Genomic DNA, 20,759 nt, shown 5'->3' on the forward strand with positions numbered 1-20,759 from the left:
TGTGTCTCAGTGTAACCTTGCATAATTTAAAACAAGTTTTCAGCTCAAATTTAATGAGCCCTCCAAGAGTTTGTGGCCCGTACACTCTCGTGTACCCCTCTTGCAGATGGGGGGTGGTGGTGAAATCTCTTGTTCTCGGTGTGAATCATCATAGCAACAGCTAATCTGATGACCTTTGGAGAAAACCATTGACTCTGTGCCATACAGGATGCCAGACAGATCAAGGCCTGGCGCCTGCAGCATCCTATCCTCTGGTGTGCCCTCTGGCCCAGAGGAGCAGTTCTGCAGGGTGCACCTGCACTCACAGGAAGCACGCTTCAGCTATCCTCCCAACCACCAGCCACTCCTGGTGTTTTCTGCAGTCTCTTGACCGTATAATCTTCTGCTGGCAAAAAAGGAACATCTCAAAGGACACCCCAATTTGAGAGCTGCGAGAAACAGAAACAAGGGTTAGAATGTTGGAGTTTTACCTATGGGAACAAGTTTTCCACTCGCTAGAATCACGTCTCAGTGTGTCTAAACATTGAACTAATTATTAAGAGTCTTGATAAAAATTCAACTGAGCTTTGATTAGTGATGAGAAGTGTGACATCTTCACAAACTTTGTCCCTAAGCTGTTCAGGTAGTTGTGGTCGCCTTCCAGGATGTCAGAAATAACACAAGAAGCAGTCATTCTGTGGCCCCAGATGTGCTCTATTGCCCACATTTTCCTCTCTTCTTGGGGAGCGATGATTGATTGATTGATTCTCCCAATCACTGGCCTTTCACTGCAGGCTAAGAATTTGGCTTTCAGTTAAAACTAACTCTCAGAATTTAGCATTTGTCTTTCTCATTTTTAAGTGGCTCCTCATGAGATCAGAACATGGGGGTTTCTGCCAAAGACATTCGTGTGCTCTGCAGCCCTATAGTTTTGCCATACCCTCTCCCAAGAGGTTACAACACACTGCTTCCATCTCTGGTGGTGATCACTTCACCACAGTCATCTAGAGTAGGAGAGTCACAACCAGAATTTATTTCCAATTGCTTTTTCAATATTAATTATAAATCTAGAGACTGCAAACATGTGTTTTTGCGTTCCTTTAAAAGACACCTTTTCCTGAAGGGGTCATTATGCCACATCATATGCTAGATAGAGGCTGCAGGCATTATTGTTCTGTATTTTTTAACTCTCAAAATTGGCATTAACCCATTTCCTCCACTTCAAGCATCAATGTGGGAGCTGGCTGATCTGAATTTTATTTCTGTCTTTGCTGACTGACTTCGGCTTTGTGTGACTGTGGAACTCACCAAAGGGAAGGTGAAATTGATGGAAGGCCAGTCAAGCTCTTGTTAAAAGGAAAAATGACCTGGATTTTTCTAGGCACTATCTGATCTGACCCAGAATGATTTTTGACTTTGAGTCAAGAAAATACTGCATAGGGATTGTGATAAATTAAAAAGAAAAAAGTGGCTGAGCACCTGTGGCTCACAACTGTAATCCTAGCTACTCAGGAGATGGAGATCAGGAGGATTGTAGTTCAAAGCCAGCCCCAGGCAAATAGTTCGCAGGCCCCATCTCAAAAAAATACCTAATACAAAAAAGGGTTGGCAGAGTGGCTAAAAGTGTAGACCCTGAGTTCAAACCCCAGTACCACAAAAAGAAAGAAAAAAGCAAGGGTTTGGGGTAGGAATGAAGTGGGATTGACTTGGCTTTCTCTGAAACTCTGCCATTGATCAGTGTCCCCATGCCCCTTTCAAGGTCATCTCTCTGGTTCCTGGACACTGTGTGTCAGGCAGTGAACAGGTCAAACATGGCCTCTGCTCTTGTGAACTTAAAGTCAGCAGGAGAACACTGAATTGGAACAAGGGGAAGTTCACTGTGAGTGCTGGGGCAAAGGCAGGAAGGGAAGGTTTCCCTAGAAATGACATTTGAATGTGGAGGTGGGAGTTGTAGGTATTAGTGAGGTGAAGGGTGATTTTATATCCTTCTGGCCACTTCCATCTGTGCCATGTCTGGCCTTGGCTAGTTGAGAAAAAATTAGCTGTGACAAGCTGGAACGTGTTTTATTATCAAAAGTCAATGCCACCAAAATGTCTACCCCCAACGCCTATACCTGGCTTGGAAGCCTTACGGGAGCCTGGACTGTCCCTAAGGGGTGTGTGGAAGGAGGAGACAGTGTGGCACCTCACTAAAAGAACCAAGATGCTTGTCCGGCCCAGGGGTTCATTCTTGTTGCAGGCCTCATGCCTTCCTGCCTCCCCCAGAACATATGGACAGACGGACACACACACACATTCACTCACACACTCTTTCCCCTCTACCTTGAAAACCTTGCTCATCGAAGCACGGGCTCTGGAATCTGTCCAGACTGACTCCTGGCTAGCTGTCTCACCTGGGGAGGTTCCTGAGCCTCTCTTATTCTGTCACCTCATCTGTAACACGGGATGGTAATAATAGGGTGTACCCCAGAGGGTGTTTGTGGGAGTGAGACGGAGTAGTACAAAGCTCTGGATGACGCCTGGCCCAAGTCTCAGGAAGAGATTAATACTAAACCTCTCCTGTTCCCGGAAGTGCCAGGCCTCACCCAGCCCTCCAGAGTTCTGGTACCTGTTATTCTTGTTGCCCTTGGCCTTACGGCAAGATTGTTTTTTTTCCTTAGCATTTACCTCTCAGTGCCTTTCAGTCAAAAACTATCAGGAGCAGCTCTGTAAGGTAAACAAGCTAGAGGACACGCAGCAGGGGATGGTAGCTATTTCAGGAAAGGGTGAGAATTTGTGATAGGACTTGTGCTTTGTTCGGTGGTCTGGGGGAAGATTTCACTCTAGATCGGATGCTGGCAGAAAGCAGTTCTACCATTTGATATGTCTATGGATCTTATCTCTAGGAGGGAAGACAGGCTGGGAACACGCTGTCATTGATAAAAAGAAGACGGTCAGTCCTTTTGGTGGAGGGAAGTGGTGTTTGGTATTCTGTGGGTGGCACAGTGACCTTATTTTTTGTCTGTGCTTTGACGAAATTATGAAGTGGCCTTGCCTTGTCTCATTTTCTTGTGGTTTCAGTAACCTTGTCTGAGGTAGTTTTCAGCGAGATAGTTTTAAGTGCTACAGAACAGCATGGCTTAGCTGTGAGCGCCAGGCCATTTCTAAATGTCAGCAGCTGTCCTTTCTTTGTCTGAATTTTATTTGGGCTGATTTCTTCCTCCATGGAAAAGTAAGTGAATATGTTCATTCATTCAACAAAACATCACAGTGTACCAGAGGACACAGTGGTAAGAACCCTGCCATGAAGAAGCACAAGGCTAGGATGGAAAGGTGATTTGGAGGCTGTCTGTTACAATCAGTTGTGTGCGGCATGATGTCTTCTTCAGCTTCCCACAGACTCTGGCCTGTGTCTGGATCCTTCCAGTGACAGGGAGCTCCTACCTGCTGTGGACAATGCAACGCAGATGTTAGGATATTGATTCCTTCCTGGGTCTGTAATTTCCCTCCCCAGAGATTCCAGCACTTGGGCCCAAGTATACCCTTTTAAAGATGCTCCAAGCAAGTTCACTGCGTGGTCGCTGTCACAGCTATCCCCAGGCAGCCCATGGATGGTGTAAGTGAATGCTGAACTCTCATTCCAATGCTGTGCCACCGACTCACATTCTTTACTTTTCTCTAAAGAATATTTTAATTCAAGACATAATTTAATGTTGAGTGCATTTCCTGCATGGCTTTACTAGTTAAGTTTATTAGTACAAGGCAGAGACTAGGTTATTGAGAGTTTTCCTAATGAGCATGAGAGCAGTCACCACTAGGTGGCAGCATCTCACCTCAGAACTGGCAGAGCAAAATTCTGGGGGAGCCCAGCCAGGGTCGAAATGTAAAGAATGGGGTAAAAGGAGCCCCCAGAAATTATCCAAACAGTTTCCCTGCCATCAGGCAAGAGCTTCTGGTCAAATCTTCCTAGTTAGGACTTTATCCCTTTTACCTAGTGGTCTGCTAGAACAAGCAGACCACTTCCCAATAGTCACATGGTCTAATGTCTTAGAACTTTGCCTCCTGTAAATTCTTCCTAAACAGCCATATCACATACTAACATCAAATTCTGTTTCCTTTGTTTCCTCATAAGAGATTTGATTTAACTCAGCATTAAAAAAGAAATGTTGGGTACTTTCTGAGTTACTGATGAGTCACCCTTTAAGCCTTTAACTCTCCTGCATCCCCAGACACTCTCGCTCGCTCTCTCTCTCTCTCTCTCTCTCCCTCCCTCTCTCTCTGACAATCCTCAGTCCTCTAGCATCTTCCTTGCCTTCTTCCCAACTCTACCTACCTGTGCCCTGCCTCCTGGCTGTGCCGTACATCACCCTGAGGTTGCACAGCCTCCATGTTTCTCCACCCTCCTCGGTGCACATAGAATGATCAGGTTCTCACAGTTGCAGAGTTAACACTCAGAACACCAGATACACTCAGATTCAGTGATATTCTATGCTCTTTACAAAATGGGCATCAGAAAAATGAGCAATGAACTCAGCTCAAAAGTGGAACCCTTGACATGTCAGTCTCACATTTCCAAAATACTTTCCTTAAAGTCTGAGGAGTTCAAGTTGGTACATTACAAATTGTTAAAGGTGTGATTTTATACCACTCTTACAAAGCCAAGGTGAGATCAGGTAATAATTTGCCACTGTGGAAGATAGGAGGATCTGAGTGCCTGTTTCAATGTGTTTCAATGTCACCCTTGCACTGTGATCTCTAACCCAGTGATCTATCTCTCAGTGTAACTGTCATGCTGTGTACATATATGCAAGATAGTCATTAAAAAAATGCATCATGAGATTTACATTTCAAAAAATACATGTTATGGAATTTTGTGTTTAGAAAGCACTGTACTGTAACGAAAAGCTTTAGAGTAGGACCATCCTGGTGTACAGACCTTTTTTTTGCTACTTTGTTGCTGGGTAGCCCTATAAAAGTTGACTTAACTTCTCCATACTGCTGGTCCCTCACCTTTTAGTGCTGTTGTGAGAATTACCTGAGGCACTCTGAGCCTGTGACATATGCTAGCTGCTCAGTACTTAGATTCATTAATTACCACTAGCTGGGTTGTTCCAAGAGAAGGGCCTCTGTAAGGCCATGGCTAAGTCACCCCACATAGTCGTGAAGTCAGATCTCTCCACCATCCTTTGCCTGAACCATAAAGAATTTGGGTGCAGGAGAGAAAAACCCAGCAAGAGGAAGGCCAGCAATGTAAACTAAGACATCTGTGATTTAGAGTCCTCCCTGCCCCTTCCCCTGGCTTCTCAGTGGCCCTCTGTCATGCCACCCAAACAACTCTGAGTGGACTGGGGGATGGCAGGATTGTGGATAAGGGGAGGAAGGTTTTAGATTAGCCCTTGTACCTTTTCTTTACCAACTCCAGCAGAAGCAACAAGAGCTACCTAATACTTTGTAGCTTCTAGTTTGTCACAGACCCCTGTTATGTATCCCCATGTCATTGTTCCATAAACTCCTCCAGGGATGTGTTTCTGTTGGCACCTACCCCAATGTCTTGAATATCCACATTTATATGTGTTGTTTTTGTAAATAATTAGTCTACCTTGAATCCAGTCCTAACTGTTCTTCCAAATTGGCAGGTTACTTCCTCCTCCTGGGCCTTGGTTCTGAATTTGTAAGATGGAGGTGGGGGAAGCTCAAGATCCCTTCCAGCTCCAAGCTCCTGTGATACACAGCTTCTGCTCCCCCCTTTACTCTCACAGGACTTCATAATAGAAATAAGATGCTAATTCTGCAAAGATCTTATGCTGGTAATCCTTCTGGACTAGGATCAGAGTTGGACCACAAAATGGAGGATAAACAAAAAACAAAATAGTACGCAAAACATGCAGAAGTAAAGGATAAATGGCAGAGGTAGAGGGCATTTTCAGAGTAGCATGGATTGTTCTGGAGAACTTTGGCCCTCCATGTTGCCAGACGGCTTTTGACCGTCTAATCCATTGTAATAAAAGTAATGATAGCAGAGGGGACCATAAGGCCCATAGGGTCACTTCTCAGTTGTTCCCCCTGTGTCCACATGGATCAGATGACATTCACGAGCAGAAAATGGCCCCATGGGTGTACTTAGATTCTGAAAAAAGTGCCCCAAATGTATGGAGCAGTGCAGTGTACGTCATAATAGGCTCTACTGGATGGGAAAGTGAGGTATTGTGCTGGTCTTGTGGGAGGCACTAGCCAAACTTCACACCTTCATTGTCCATGTGAGGAGCCAATTTGACAGGGTGAGATGGGAACAATCTTGAAAACACTCTGATGTACTGGTCTTTAAGAAAAAAAATGCAAAATTAACACAGAAGCAGATGAGAGAAATGAAGGAATCTGTTCTGGGTGCCTTTCAGTTCCTGGCATCCTGAAACTGGCATAATCCTTGCCATGGTTTGGCTAATATAAACCATTAAGTTACTCAATTTGCCTAAGCTAGCTAGTGTTGGGTTTCTGACACATGCAAGAATCCTGAGTAATGAAGACAGGAAGACAGTTAACTGTGATCTTGATACATTACATTTCAGAAGACTTTTCTGCAGGAGATAGTGGTGCTCCAGAGAAAGGCTGGACTAAAGACAGATTTAAAGTCTTCTTTACATAAGTGTTAAAGCCATGAACATGGCTGAGTCCACCCACGAGAAGTGTGGAAAGCAATGAGGGGCCAAGGATGGACCTTTGGAGATGGAGACATCCAAAAGTATGCAAGGGAGGAGGGACAGCTGCCGCACCCAGGCCACTGCTGACTTTGGCCATTCTCCCAACCTCATACTCCTCCCTGGGAAGAAGGTAGTACATTGAAGTCCAGCAGGATGTCATGAGTTTTGGGCTTTTTAATTTTTATTTATTTTATTGTTATTTTCTTTATTTTTTTCTTTCTGGCTTTTTGAAAAGTTGCTCTAGGTCACATCTTAAATCTGCCTCCTAGAGCTTTCAGATACTGGAGGAAGTCCAGTCTTCATCACTCAACTATTAGCCATCCTCGTGCTTTTGTGTCATCCAGAAGTGTTCTGTCTTACATTTGAAATCTAAGATCGGATCACCTTAGGTCGTCTCTTCTTTAGGGTTAAATCTCTCACTTCTTCCTGCCATCCTTCTTCTGACAGCACAGTTTGCAGAACTCTTCTGAGTATCTGCTTACATGTCATGTGAATGGTGGCACCTGGAGCAGACACAGCCTTCCAGATAGAATGTGGACAGCACAGAATGTGCTGGAACCAAACCTCCCTGATCTGACACCATACTGGGTACACTTCTGGGAAATACTGCACTTACACAACAAAATCCTATGGCTTTTTCCCTAGAAAAACAAAACAAAACAAAAAACCTATATAATTACAGGGTTTCAATATTTGACCCTTTATGTTTGGCTCAAATTTATTTTTTTCATACAAAAGGATGATCATTATATTGTAAATAATCATACTGGCCCAATACAGGGAACGTTAGCTATATGATATTGCACTCATGTGCCTGTGACAGTGATCTTGCCGAAGAATATTTAATGACATGGAAAATGCAGGGTTTAAACCACAAAGTAAAGTAGGGTTGAAAGTCCTTTCACTGGGAAAGGGGCTGGGACTCAAGGCAGGGAAGAGTGTTCCTGTTAAATTTTGTCTTACTGGTATTAAACTACTATTCCATCTTCACTCTTAAGTCTCAATTCCACTGCTCAACTATTAGCTATCCCTCATGACTCTGTGCCATCCAAAAACCAGTTTGCCCAAGAGGAGATAAAAGTGTTTATACTATTGGGCAAGTGTAGAGGGTACCAGTGAATATTCAAGGACGTACAGTAACCTAGATGTATCTGAATGTGTCATTTAATACATTTAATGTCCTGTAAGAGGATAGCATTGGAAAGCACAGTCAGGCTGATAGGCTTCGTAAAAGGTCATTTCAGGGACTGGTGGTGTAACTCGGTGGTAGAGTAGACACCTAGCATGTGGGAAGCTCTGGGTTCAATCCCAGCCCCTAATAATAATATAATAATAATTTCATCTATCTCTCCACTTTTTGCCAGACTTGGCAACCACTTTTTAGGAAGAAAATTATTTTACACCACAGACTGGGTGGTTTAAAGAGCAGAAATGTATTCTTTTTCTGGAGGCTGGGATCCAAGATCTAGTGCTGTCAGATCCCATGTCTGGTGAGGCTCATTTCCTGGTTTGTAGATGGCTAGCTTATAGTATACTTGCATGACAGAGTCCAGAAAGAGCAAGCAAGCTCTCATGCCTCCTTATCGAGGCACTAATTCCATTCATGAGGGTTTTACCTTCATGGCCTAATCACCTCCCAGAGGTCTTACGCTCAGCTGCCATCTCACTGAGGGCTACCTGGGATTTCCACATCTGGATTTGGGAAGGCACACACATTCAGTCTATAACAAACATCACTGCCCAGGATCCCCATTGATTGTCTAGAGGTCAAAAGTCCTGAATTCACTTTGTGCCTCAGTGAATGGTTTTTACCTGAGCGCTCAGCCAAGATTTTTGTTTCTCTGGCTGCAAAGTGGGATTTGCTTTATGTGAAGGCCCTCATCGTTCTGGTCTCAGGAGACAAGCTCTAATGCAAACAAGACACTCCTGGATTCTGTTGCCAAAGGAAAGCAGATCAGAGCAAAGCTCTTTCATCCTTCAGTGTTAAGTCCCTGGAAAGAACCTTGGGTAGGAATTGAGGGACACTGAGGGTACAGGATGGAAGGTAAGAAAGGAAGGGGGATACCAGTAGTTGAGATGTATGCCTAAGGATATTCTTTGTTTTGATGACAGCGAGGAACCATACTTTGCAGAGTGTAAACACTGGGCTTAACAAAAAATCCAGTTTCTTTTCACAGAGTTCTTGACAGACTCCATTAGACAGCAAATGACAAATGATCTACCTTCGAATACCTCTTGAAAGCTGATGTCTACAAAATACCAAGTTTCTGGGAAAGAAGTATAACAAAATGCTAGGAAGCGTAATGGTCAGTATTTGCAAATAACAAAGCATTTCTTGGTTTGCAAGTTGCTGTCTCAGCAATGGGTTTTAATACCCCAATAAATTAAGTAGGGTGTGGTTTAAAATTGCTATCATTTGAAGTGGTTTAAGAGCTGATAAATTATTGCAAGATTTTACCCAGTGCTGCTGTGATTTGAAACTCCCCTATAAAATTCATGTATTGGAAACATAACCCCCAGTGCAACAGTGTTGAGAGGAAGGGCCTAGTGGGAGTTATTTAGATCATGTGGGTAGAGCAGTATGCCACAATAAAAAGAGTTTGTGGGATTTAATTCATTCTCTTTTGCTTTCTGTGATGCAAGGACACAGCAAGCCTTCACCAGAAGTTTCTGGCACCTTGATCTCCAGAACTGTGAGAAATAAATGTCTGTTCTTTACAAATTAATCAGTCTCGGGTATTTTGTCATAGCAGCCCACTGGGACTTCAATACCCATTCTATTTAAACAATATAAGGTGACAAACCTGGAGAGGCCAATGGCATTGAAAAAGTTCTGTTACTGAACACATCCCAAGAGAAGAGGACATGCTATGAATAGGAAAGCTTGGCCTGGAGCCTTTCTAGTGTTTTTCCAGGGAAGGAATGGGTGAGGCAAGGGAGGCAAGTTTAGGATTTTAAGCAAGTTTAGGATTGGGTAATTTTGAATAATTTCATTAGGCTCTGGACTATAAGGGTGGCCTCTGATCATTTGGCACTGGCCCCAGGATGATTCTGAACAAGGAACATATTGGTGTGCTGTATTGGCCTTTGGATTGGTTGGGTTGCAGGTGAAAGGCACACTCAAGGTGAGTCCTTTGCTTGTTTAGTCCTCTGCTTCTCAGCCAGCTAAAGCCAGGTGCTCATGACTCACACCTGTAATCCTAGCTACTGGAGAGGCTGCTGTTGAGAGGATCATGGTTCCAGGACAGCCTGGGGAAAAAAAAAGGTTTATGAGATCTCATTTCAACCAATAACTGGATGCAGTGTCATGCTCCTGTCATCCCAAGCTACATAGAAGGCTGAGATCCGGAGGTCATAGTTCCAGGCCAGGCTGGGCAAAAAAAGTTTGAGAGACCCCATCTCAACAGAAAAAAGGCTGGGCTTGGTGGCATGTGCCTGTCATCTTGGCTATAGTGAGAAGCTTAAAGTAGGAAGATTGATGTCCAGGCTAGCCTGGACAAAAAGCAAGACCCTATTTCCAAAATAAGCAGAGCAAAAAGAGCTGTAGGCATGGTTCAAGTGGTAGTGTCTGTCTAGCAAGCATGAGGCCCTGAGTTCAAACACCAGTCCTCCCCCCCCACAAAAAAAAAAACATGGTTACTACATAAATAGATGAGTCGTTTTAGATAAGTGAGAGTATGCAATGAAATTTAAACTAATCTAAAATACAGTCTTGATTTCTCTCCTGACTGCTCCTCTACCATACCTCTCCCTAGAAGGTGGCTGATCATCTGCACAGGGAGCAAACCGCTCTTGTCCTCTTCTGGCATCAGTTCCTGTGGGTCTCAGTAGAGATGATGTGTCTCTCAGGATGGAGCATGATCTATTTACTGTCTTGGGGAGAAAGCCACTGGCCAGCCTGCAGCTGCTACCCCAATGTCTTAGCTGTGGTCAAAGGCAACACGTACTGTCCTGCCTGTCCCCACATCCCCACAGGAGCCCATTTGCCATGACACCATGAAGTACAGTGTCTGCATCCTGTTTTCTTGTTGATCCGTGATGAATGGTGTATCCAGAGATCCAGAGGAGCTTAAAGTCTTCAACCCCCAGAAGGGTATTACACAAAAGTCGGGATCCAGCTGCTCTCTGACTTTGAGAACAGAGCAGAGGAACTGGGTTAAACTGAAGCCCCCTCACCCTCAGGGGATGTGTTCCAAGACCCTCAGTGGACGCTTGACACCATAGAAAGAACTAAGCCTGATTGCCACTAACTGGAACGCATTTCTGTTCACGTCTCCAATCCACAAATTTAGTGCCTTTCCCATTTTCATTAAGCACGCATCACATACCGTGGCCATAACTTGTAGTTATGTTGTAGTTGGAAGTACAACAGCAACATGACCACAAATTTCTTTTTCCTTCTTTACAATTTCAGAAGATTTCTTCTTTCTGTAGATCTTAGCAATCTCTGCATGTGATTTTTTTTTCCTTTAGAGAAGAAATTTCTTGCTTCTTTTTGGCACATTAAAATTGCCAGCACCATTATTTCACTTTGGTACCATTATTATTATAAAATAGGAGTTACTTGAATAAAAGCACTGTGCAACTATGAGTCAACCAACATGGCTACCAAGTGACTATAAAGGAGTGAGTAGCATATACAGCAGGGATACACGGGACAAAGGAATGATTCATGTCCCAGGCAGGACAGATTTCATCAGGCTACTCAGTTTAAAACTTAAGAATTATTTAGGAAATTTTTCATAATTTCCAAATACTCCATTTGAATTTGACTCCATTTGACTGTGAGTTACTGAAATCACAGAAAGTGAAAGTACAAATGACCAGGGAGCACTGTATAGCAGAAGATGTTTTAGCTAAACATCAGAAAGAAGAGTCTGTGACAGTTTGAGACACAGAATTGGTGCCAAAAGGAAGGCTTGAAATTGCTTTCCCAGAGGACCTTGAACAAACAGGAAAGAGGCAAATGCTGAGATCACCTTCCAGGTATAGGTGTTATACCATACCCACCTGTGGTTGATTTCTCTCCAGGCACAGTGTGCTTTTCCTTAGATGTGCTCTCTCAGGAAACTTAGCCAATGTGGTTTCAGACCTTATCTCCCTATCAGACTCTTAACAGTTTTTAGGACGACAGGATGCCTTGTTCATCGTAGACACGAGAAAGGTTTGTTAGTCACCTAATTAAATTCAGATGAAATTGAAATTTGTCTTGGAATTCTCTAATTCCCCACTTTTCTTTCCCACCCTCTTCCTCCTTTAAGCACCCTTCCTATCCCAGGGGTTGTCCAAAATCTCTTTCAGCTCAGAACTTGTCTTATCTCCCCTCCCCACAGTGGTACTAGAGTTTGAACTCAGAGTTTTGTGCTTGCTAGACAAGCATTCTAACACTTAAGCTACAGTCCCAGCCCTCAGCTCAGAACTTTTAGTAGACTGGGTTTATTTGAGTTGTTACTACTCCATTTCACCTTTAGCTGGAAACACAGATCTTATAAGTCATGCCTGAATGTGAATTCCTTAATCACAGAATAATAACTTCTCGTTCTATACATTATTTCCATTAAACCTCACAATTCGAGGGACTGTGCATCATCATCACAAGTTCACATGAAAGTCAGTGAAAGCTTCAAAAGACTATGAGAAATCCAAGGTCAAATAGCTAATAAGAAAGTAAACTCACATCTGCCTGATGCCAAACCCCAGCACCTAAACACAATGCAATATAATTTCTCTCACTCAGTAATATACAGAAACATTAAAAGATTGAAAGAAGGAGAACACAAAGACATTAATCTCCAATGAGGGGATAACAACCCTTGTTAGTGGAGTGAGTGAGACATTGATGTATGAGCAACTGAACACTCCACCTACATTGAAGATCAGTCATGGCATCCCAGCTGCCCACGCACACCTGCCTGACTAACCCCAGCTATTGCTTAGAACCTGCAAAACACAGGCGGTTCCCCAGCTATCCACTGGGGTGAGGGACTGGCTGCCTGGAGCCAGAAGCTACAGAGATACTTTGGACCCTGTAATTGTCTCTCATCCTGGGCAGAGTTAATTTTCATCTGTCCCTTTCTGAAATCTGAATGACTGGGAATAGGATCTCTGTAAAATATGAAGTTTGACTGTCTCTTTTCCCCTTCTCATCTTGGATCATTAACCCACTGTGGGGGATATTGTGATCAGACCTGATCTAAAGGCTGTGGTGTGTTTTTCTGCTATGTCAGAAATAGCAAATACTTAAACCTCTAGTGCTTGCTGCCCTCCGGCCTTCTGTGTTGAGCTCTCCTGGCAAATCTGCTTCCTACCAAGTGTGTTCAGCACCCAGACTCCTTTTTAAGAAAGCAATAAATTCTCTCCCTGCAATTGTCGTGTGATTCATTAGGAAAGCGTGGTTTAATCTGTATACCATTTTTTTGGATCAGATCACCTACAATAACCCTAGGTTGAATTTTTGCTATTACAAAACCCAAGAAAATGGTCCAGTTATCACGTAGCGCCAGTGTCAGCAGGTTCTATAGTGGGAAGAGGTACAAGGAGCCCGGGTTTATTTTCAGCAGCCCTTCTCTTGGTTACTAACCTCTGCCACCTTCCTGCTTAAGAGATGATAGGGCAAGAGGAGCTGGAACTTAGAGAGTCCATTTTGAAAAGATAACAGACTCTGGAACTCCCTTGATTTTGAAATTCTTTGCTGATAAGGCCTATGCCTGCAGTCCATTTGTATCCAGGGTAGCAAGGAGTCATGCTTAGGAATATAGACTCTGAGCCAGGTAGCCTGGGTTTAAAAAATCCTGCTTCCTTCTCCCCCACTTCAGTTTCCTCATCAGTAAAATAGGACCTTCTCCCAAGACTGTGGTGATGGCTAAATGAGTTAGTATATGGAAAGTGTGTAGGCTGCAGCCTGGGCCTGAGTACCAAGTAAATAAACAGGACCTGGCCCCTGGTAGGCTCAGATGTGTGAACAAACAGCAGCTTTCCATCACTCACTGCAACAACCCCCTCATAGCATCATAAGGGTCACAATGTCAAAAAGGCGGGATATGTCTCTGAAACCAGTAGCTATTTAGAATGAAGGGCTTAGGCGGGGTGAAGTTTGGGGAGAGAGTCTTGTAACTTATACTCACCCTCCTCAGTCGGGGATCCCTGTGCATAGTCCTTTGTGTGAACAAGAAGATGAAGGCGGGGAGAAAATGGCACTGAGTTCTTGAAACGAGGAATAACTGTCCTCCAGTGCTCCTGCGTGTACGGGGCGCAGTTGTCAGCACTGAGCGTCAAATCAGACGGGAGCCAGTGAGTGCTCCTGACCTCATCCACTTCTAGAGGGTGCAATCGCTGAGTGTCCCACCGCGGTTGTCAGTCCGAATTGTTCTTTTACCTCCTGGTGCCTGCTCCTCACACGTCCCGCTCCCTGTGTCCTCTTGATGTGACCTTGAGTCATTCCCAGAACGTAGGAATCACAGAACGGTCCGTGATCCATCCGAGGGCAGCTGTCTGGTTGCCTTGTAATTATTATCGATAGGGTGGATCCACTTCGCTTCCGTGTGTCTTCAGTACACATGTCTGTCTGTCTGCCCACATGGGCACGAACGCGGGATCACACATTCATACATTATTTAAAACACGGTGTTTATACTCTCACTGCCCTAAACTGTGAATGTCTTGCTTGTCCTATACATTCCCGTGTCCTTCTAGTTTTCCGTGATTATAAACTCTAGGACATTCACGTGGCACTAGGTGTTGCGTGTAGCTCCGTGCCTGAGAAGGAAAGAAAGAAAAAGGGAAAGTTTCCCCACCTCATAGTTTACTATCCTGAGAACATGGCTGAGTAATACATTGTTCCTTATCTTACATGAGGTCCTCCTGCATTCCCAAGGTCTTCTAAGAGGGAGTGGGAGAGAGAGAGGGAGAAAACAGATATTTTAGGGACAGTGAGGATTAAAAGTTGAAAATATCTCTCTCTCTCTCTCTCTCTCTCTCTCTCTCTCACACACACACACACACACTCTGTCTCTCTCTCTCTTTCTTTCTCTCCCCCCTCCCTCTCTCCCTCCCTCCCTCCTTCCCCTCTCCAGGTTCTCACTATGTAGCCAAGACCTGCCTCACACTGGTGATCCTCCTGCCTCAGTCTCCTGAGAACTGGGATTACAGGCATGCCCCACCACACCCGACCTGCTCCTTTCTCTGTGCTTCCAAGTATCTCTCCTGACTAAGTTCCCCAGTTTTGTGTGTCTGCCCCTCTTTCCAATCCATTCCCTCCATATTCTCCAACCTACATTCTGATTGGCCTCTAATTCCTATTGCTGTTACTGGACAGATTCCTTTCTGTCGAGCTGTCTCCTGGATGGATGTCCAGTCTGTGGTTGAGTTTCCACAGATCAGATGTACACTCTGACCTAAGCAATGACCATGCCTGCCTGAGACTTCCTGGCCTTGCTGCTTTCAAGGGTGGAAGCGGGGTGGGGGCAAGGCAGGTAGAGGGAGCAGTAAACAAAGCCACATCATTGTAAGTCAAAGCAGTGTGTCCCTGAAAAGGTGCCAGCACACTGCACCATCAAATAGAAGGGTGACTGGGAGCTGGGTGTGGCTGGGAAGTAAAGCACAAGCAAGGCCCCAAGTTTGATCCTCAGCACAGCAAAGAAAAAAAAAGATCACTAACTATGGGTGATTGTTATATGTCAAGTTGTTCCAGGTCCTTCACACAGATTAACTCATTTAGCCTCTTATGAAGTCATGTTAGGGTCCCCAAACTCAGCAAGGAAAAGCACAGATGGGTGTCCATGCAATATATGCTTATCCTAAGAAATGAGCTCTGGTTTCTCTGAAATTCAAAGTTAGCTGGGCATGTTGTGTTTTATCTGGTAAACCTATTGATCCCCATTTTACAGGTGAGGACATTGAGGAACAAAGACAATGAGCCCAAAGGCACAGCTTAGAAGTTACAAAGCCAATCGGCTTCAGCTGCAGTGCTTTTACCCAGTGCTGCCATGCCGCTGCTTTCAAGCCCACATTAGTGGCAGGGACACACACACATCTATTTTTAAAAAAACAAAACAAAACTCCTCTATTCTTGCCATTGTCCTTCAAGAGTAAAAATCTAATACCAAAGTATCATTAGGTGTTGTATCAATTGGAGTTCAGGGCAGAAAGTTAACAAAACCCCCATCTCAACCAATAAAGCGGGTGTAATAGTTCAGGCCTGTAATCCCAGCTGTACAGGAGGAAGGGAAGGAGGATCACAGTCCAGATCCCCAGACAAAAGCATAAGACCCTATCTGAAAAATAACTAAAGCAAAAAGGGCTGGGGGGCATGGCTCAAAGGGTAGAGCACCTGCCTAGCAAACACAAGACCCTGAGTTCAAGCCCTAGTGCTGCCTCCCACCCCCAAAAATAATTGCTGACTACATGAAGTGTTGTCACCTACTAAAGAAGTAAAAGAGAACTCCGCAGGGTGGACAGGCCACTAACAGCAGAAAGTGGCCACTGCCCCTACAACTAGGGGAAACGGGAAGGAAGGACTAGAACTCAGCACCCCGTGAAGCTGGATTCCCACCTGGAGGAGAGTCCCTGGTTGTCACAGGATCTTGCAGCCTGCAGAGCCAAGACATTGTCTCCAGGGCACCCCAGGGAAGAGCAAAATGCGGCCTGCCACCACTGCGATCAGTGGCTGGAAGAACCACATGGTTCTGCTCACCACATGGGAAAACAGAACAATGGATGAAGAAGAAAAAGGCCACTCTTTGTTACTTCTCATCCAGCCTCGCACCGTCCTGTCTGCCTCTTTATTGTCAAAGCCTACCTGGAGCCAGCGATAAAGGAGGAAAACGGCCTGGAGAGACCTGCTCCAGGATGACAACAAGGTAGGATGAGGAAGGCAGGTTTGGAACTGAACGACAATAGACTCCCAGCCAGCACAGATGGAGAGAACATGTTTTCATCCCAGGATGGACAGCATCCCAAAACATCCATCACACAAAAGGAAAACGGTCTGTCTGAGAAGGGGATTTGGAGCTAAAAACTGTGGTTTTGTGTGAACACGTCTTTTGGAGTGGAGCTACAAAATGCAATCTGCTGTCTGCCTCTGAGGTATGGGACGAACAAGCCAAGGGTCACAAAGCCTATTGCAGAAAAATACATAGGGGGTTTGCAAACAGCAAATGTGCAGTGCAGAGTTAGAAATTCAACCTGTAGGCACTAGTCCAAAATAATCAATCGTGATTGATTCAATCTTTAAGAAGCTTCTTAATTATTACTCTTAGACATCTACCTTGCATCACCCCTGGCATTCCTAGAGGGTGTACGACCGATGTGTGTAGAGGCCCAGGCAGAGCCATGATGGATGATGACAACCCACTCACTGCCCAATGGGTCAGTGTCAGGGGCTGGTGAGGATGGACAGGGCTCTGGAGAGGAAGGAGGGTAAGTTGGGTCTGTTACCTTCACTGTGACATAGTGACTGTTCTAGACAGTCAGCAGTTACTCCTTTTTCTTTACAGTGCTGACTTCTGCCTCCTCAGCAGACCCTCTAATTGCAAAGTGTCCTCTCTGATTTGCTCTCTAGACAATCACGTCGGTCTGCAAAGTGCTGACTCTCAGCCTCCCTGGGAAAATTGAACACATCATTCTTCAGGATGCCGGTGGTGCCGAGGGGTGTGCTTCTATATTGAAAGCATGCCTCACCCTCCTGTCTAGCCCAGCAGTGGTGGGTCCTAGTATTTATGGGTCACCTGTGCTCCCAGTGCACACCTCCTCAGACTGATTGAGTTCTGTTGGCATGAATAATTCCTACATGTAACCCATAGCTGTGTTATTCTCTTCTGTAGAGATCAGAGCTATATTCTATTCCTTTTTAAAATATCTTAGTGCACCTCAGAGACATTAGGATTTCTTATACAAGAGGCAAGAGCTCAAAAGCATGGGCCTGATTTTCTGGGTTCAAATCCCAGTTCTAACACTTACCAGGTCCATAAATTCCCATGAGACTTTTAACTTCTCTGTGCTACCTTCCTCATCTGTACACAAGCATGATAATAGCATCTATTTCAGTAGGCCACAATGAGAACTGGTGTGCATGTAGGGCCCTTAGAATAAGATCAGCTGCCTTGGTAATTGTCACCCTGCACCAAAGAATCAGAAGACATTGGATGACAGACAGCACAGAGTGGTGGCAACCTGAGGGCAAAGAAGCAGAATAGGTGAGCTCCATGGTGGCCCCAGCTTCCTGACGGGGGCCTTTTATAGGCTGGAATGGGTTCAGCAGTCTCAGTAAATTGTAGAGACAGAGAACAGCATTCAGGAAGACCAAGGCAACTGGAATTTGCTGTTTGAAGTGCTGAAAAAGAGGTAGCTGCTTAAAGCAGAAACACTGCAGAAACTTTTCTCAAGTCTCAGGCTAAGTACTGATCTGAATTTGTGTGGACAGAACTCCATAAGTCTGAGAGTGATTGCCAGAAAGAAGTGGGCCAATTCCAGAGCTCACAGAGGCTGGGAAGAGTTCCCACTCTACCAACCAGAATGGAGAAATTTCGTAAGGCGAGGTGCAGTGGCTCATCACTGTTATCCCAGCTACTCGGGAGGCAGAGATAGAAGGATGATGGTTCTAGACCAGCCTAGGCAAAAAATGTTAGCAAGACCCTATGTTAAAGAACAAGTCAGGCATGGCAGCACATGTCTATAATCCCAGCTCCTTGGAAATGGAGATAGGAGGACTATGGTCTGAGGCCAGCTTAGGCAAAAAGCATGAAACCCTATCTGAAAAATAACTACAGTTATAGCAGAGATTTTCTCTGGACCCATTTATCACACTTAAAAGAGAGCCATGAAAGGAATGACCATATCTGCTCAGAACATGTGCAAAAACAAAATGCAGCTTTCTTTAAAAAATACAACCCAAATCCAGCACCCTCCTGCACAGTTAATAATGTTTGCCATACAGTGAGAAATGTTCAGTCATTCAAGCAGTCAGGAAAATATAAATCCATAACCAGAAGAAAAATAGATCACTAGAGATTTTTTAAAATAAAAAGAATTAAATTAGCAGGGAAGGACCTCAGAGTCAGACAGTAGCTGTGCTGAAGAGTGTGGAAGGAAGGAAGGAAGGAAGGACACCATCAGGGGAAAAGGAAAAATGAAACGTACAATGAACACTTGTTGAGTTCATGGAGATGAAAAATACCCTGAATGCCATTAACTGCAGATTGAAAACTTCAGAAGGAAAAAGTGAGTGCCCATATACGGCAATGGACACAACCCACACCAAAAGACAGAAAACTTAAACAACAAAAAGAACATGGCTCAGTGAACTTTGTGACAATATGACATTGTGAAAACACATGTCATGGGCATCCCAAAAAAAAGAAAGAAAAAAATACGTGAAGAAATAATAGCCAAAAGGTTTCCACAATCAATCAGCAGATCCAGGAATCTCAAAAAAACCTGAATTGGTGTAAACAAGGAAAACCACACCAAGGTACACTGTATCAAATTTCTGAAAGTAAGTGATAAAATGAAAAGTCACAAAGTTCCAAAAAATGAAAAAGAGGGTGGTGCATCAGTTCAATGGGACAAAGAAAGGATGACAGCAGACTTCTTACCAGAAATTATTCAGTCAGAAGACAATGCAACCCATCTTTAAAATGCTGAAGGAATAAAAGTCAGGGGGAGAAGCTTTCAAAATGAAGGCAGATAGAGCAATTAAGAGAGAGAAAGAAACAAAAGTAATCCAAATGAGAAAGGAAGAAGCGAATGGCCTCTGCTGATCTTACGGGACAGACGTAATAGTGGACAAAGCACTACCACAACTGAAGAATTCAGTGAAATCACAGGACACAAAATCCCCATGAAAAAATAAGTCACCTTTCTAGGTGCATGCTTTCCAAGAAGGAAACTGAGACATCCCCTTAAAATAGTGCCCAAAACAACAAAACATCCACATTACCCAAAGCAATTTACAACTCCAATGCAATCCTCATCAAAATGACATTTTTTTACAAAAATAGAAAAAAAAAATCCTAAAAATTCATACAGGGTAACAAAGGACCCTGCACAACCACAGCAATCTTGAGAAAGAAAAAGCCAGAGACACCACACTTCCTGATTTCCACATATATTACAAACCTACAGTAATTAAAACAGTATGGTATTGCCATAAAGATAGACATCCTGACCAATGGGACAAATAAATAAAGTCAAAATAAGGCCTTTTCAGATAATCAAAAGCCCAGAGAACCTACCACAACAGACCTGTACTAAAAGAAATATTTCTTCTCCCTTCCTCCCTTTCTTCTTTCCTTCCTTCCTTCCTTCCTTTTTCTTTCATTCTTTTTTAATTTTGGTGGTACTAGGTTTGAACTCAGGGCTTTCATTTGCTATGCAAGCATTCTACCACTTCAGCCATGTCTCCAGCCCCTTATGCATGGGTTATTTTTCTTATATAGTCTCATGTTTTTGCCTGTACCTGCCTCAGACTGCAATCCCTCTACCTATGCCTCCTGCAGTAGCTGGGATTACACATGTGAAGCACCATGTTCAGCTTATTTGTTGAGATGGGTTCTCGGTAACTTCCCCACCCCCCGAGGCTGGCCTCAAACCACAATTCTCCTGATCGCTACCTCCTGAGTAGCTGTGATTACAGGCACGAGCCACCCTGCCTCACTAAAAGAAACCTTAAATGAAAATCTTCAGACAAAAGGAAAGTGATGACAAATGTAAGTTTGTATCTACAAAAAGAAGTAAAGACAGCTGAAGATGGAAAACATGGGGAAGAATAAAATATATATTCTCTCAAATGGAATACTGACTGTTTAACACAAAAATAAAAATCTGTCATGAAGTTTCTAAATATGTAGCAGTAAAATACCTGCCAATAATAACACAAAGGAAAGGATGAGTAAGGGGAAGGTCAATGCTGGGTGTGTAGAAGAGGTATAATATATAAGGTAGAACATGAAAACATCAAAGATGGGTATTGTGAACACTGGAGCAACTTGAAATGAGAGGAATAGTTAGCAACACAATGATGGAAGTAAACTGAATTATAAAAATTATTCAGTGAATTCAAAGGAAGAGTGGGAAAGACTAAAACATAAACAGAGAGCAGATGGGACA

The 20,759-nt window shown here is 43.9% G+C and overlaps 1 long non-coding RNA gene across 1 annotated transcript in view; it reads right to left on the reverse strand.

Annotated features, from left to right (window-relative positions):
• Nucleotides 1–105: 105 nt before the first annotated feature.
• The window catches only part of LOC141424077 (uncharacterized), a 28,928-nt gene continuing 8,274 nt past the window's right edge, over nt 106–20,759 (reverse strand). The window contains exons 3-4 of the long non-coding RNA XR_012448905.1: nt 13,781–14,411; nt 106–428 (exon numbers count right to left, since the gene is read on the reverse strand). This is a non-coding gene — a long non-coding RNA (uncharacterized lncRNA). The remainder of the gene's footprint in view (nt 429–13,780; nt 14,412–20,759) is intronic.

This window comes from Castor canadensis, chromosome 6 (genome assembly GCF_047511655.1).
Source record: "Castor canadensis chromosome 6, mCasCan1.hap1v2, whole genome shotgun sequence".
NCBI lineage: Eukaryota > Metazoa > Chordata > Mammalia > Rodentia > Castoridae > Castor > Castor canadensis.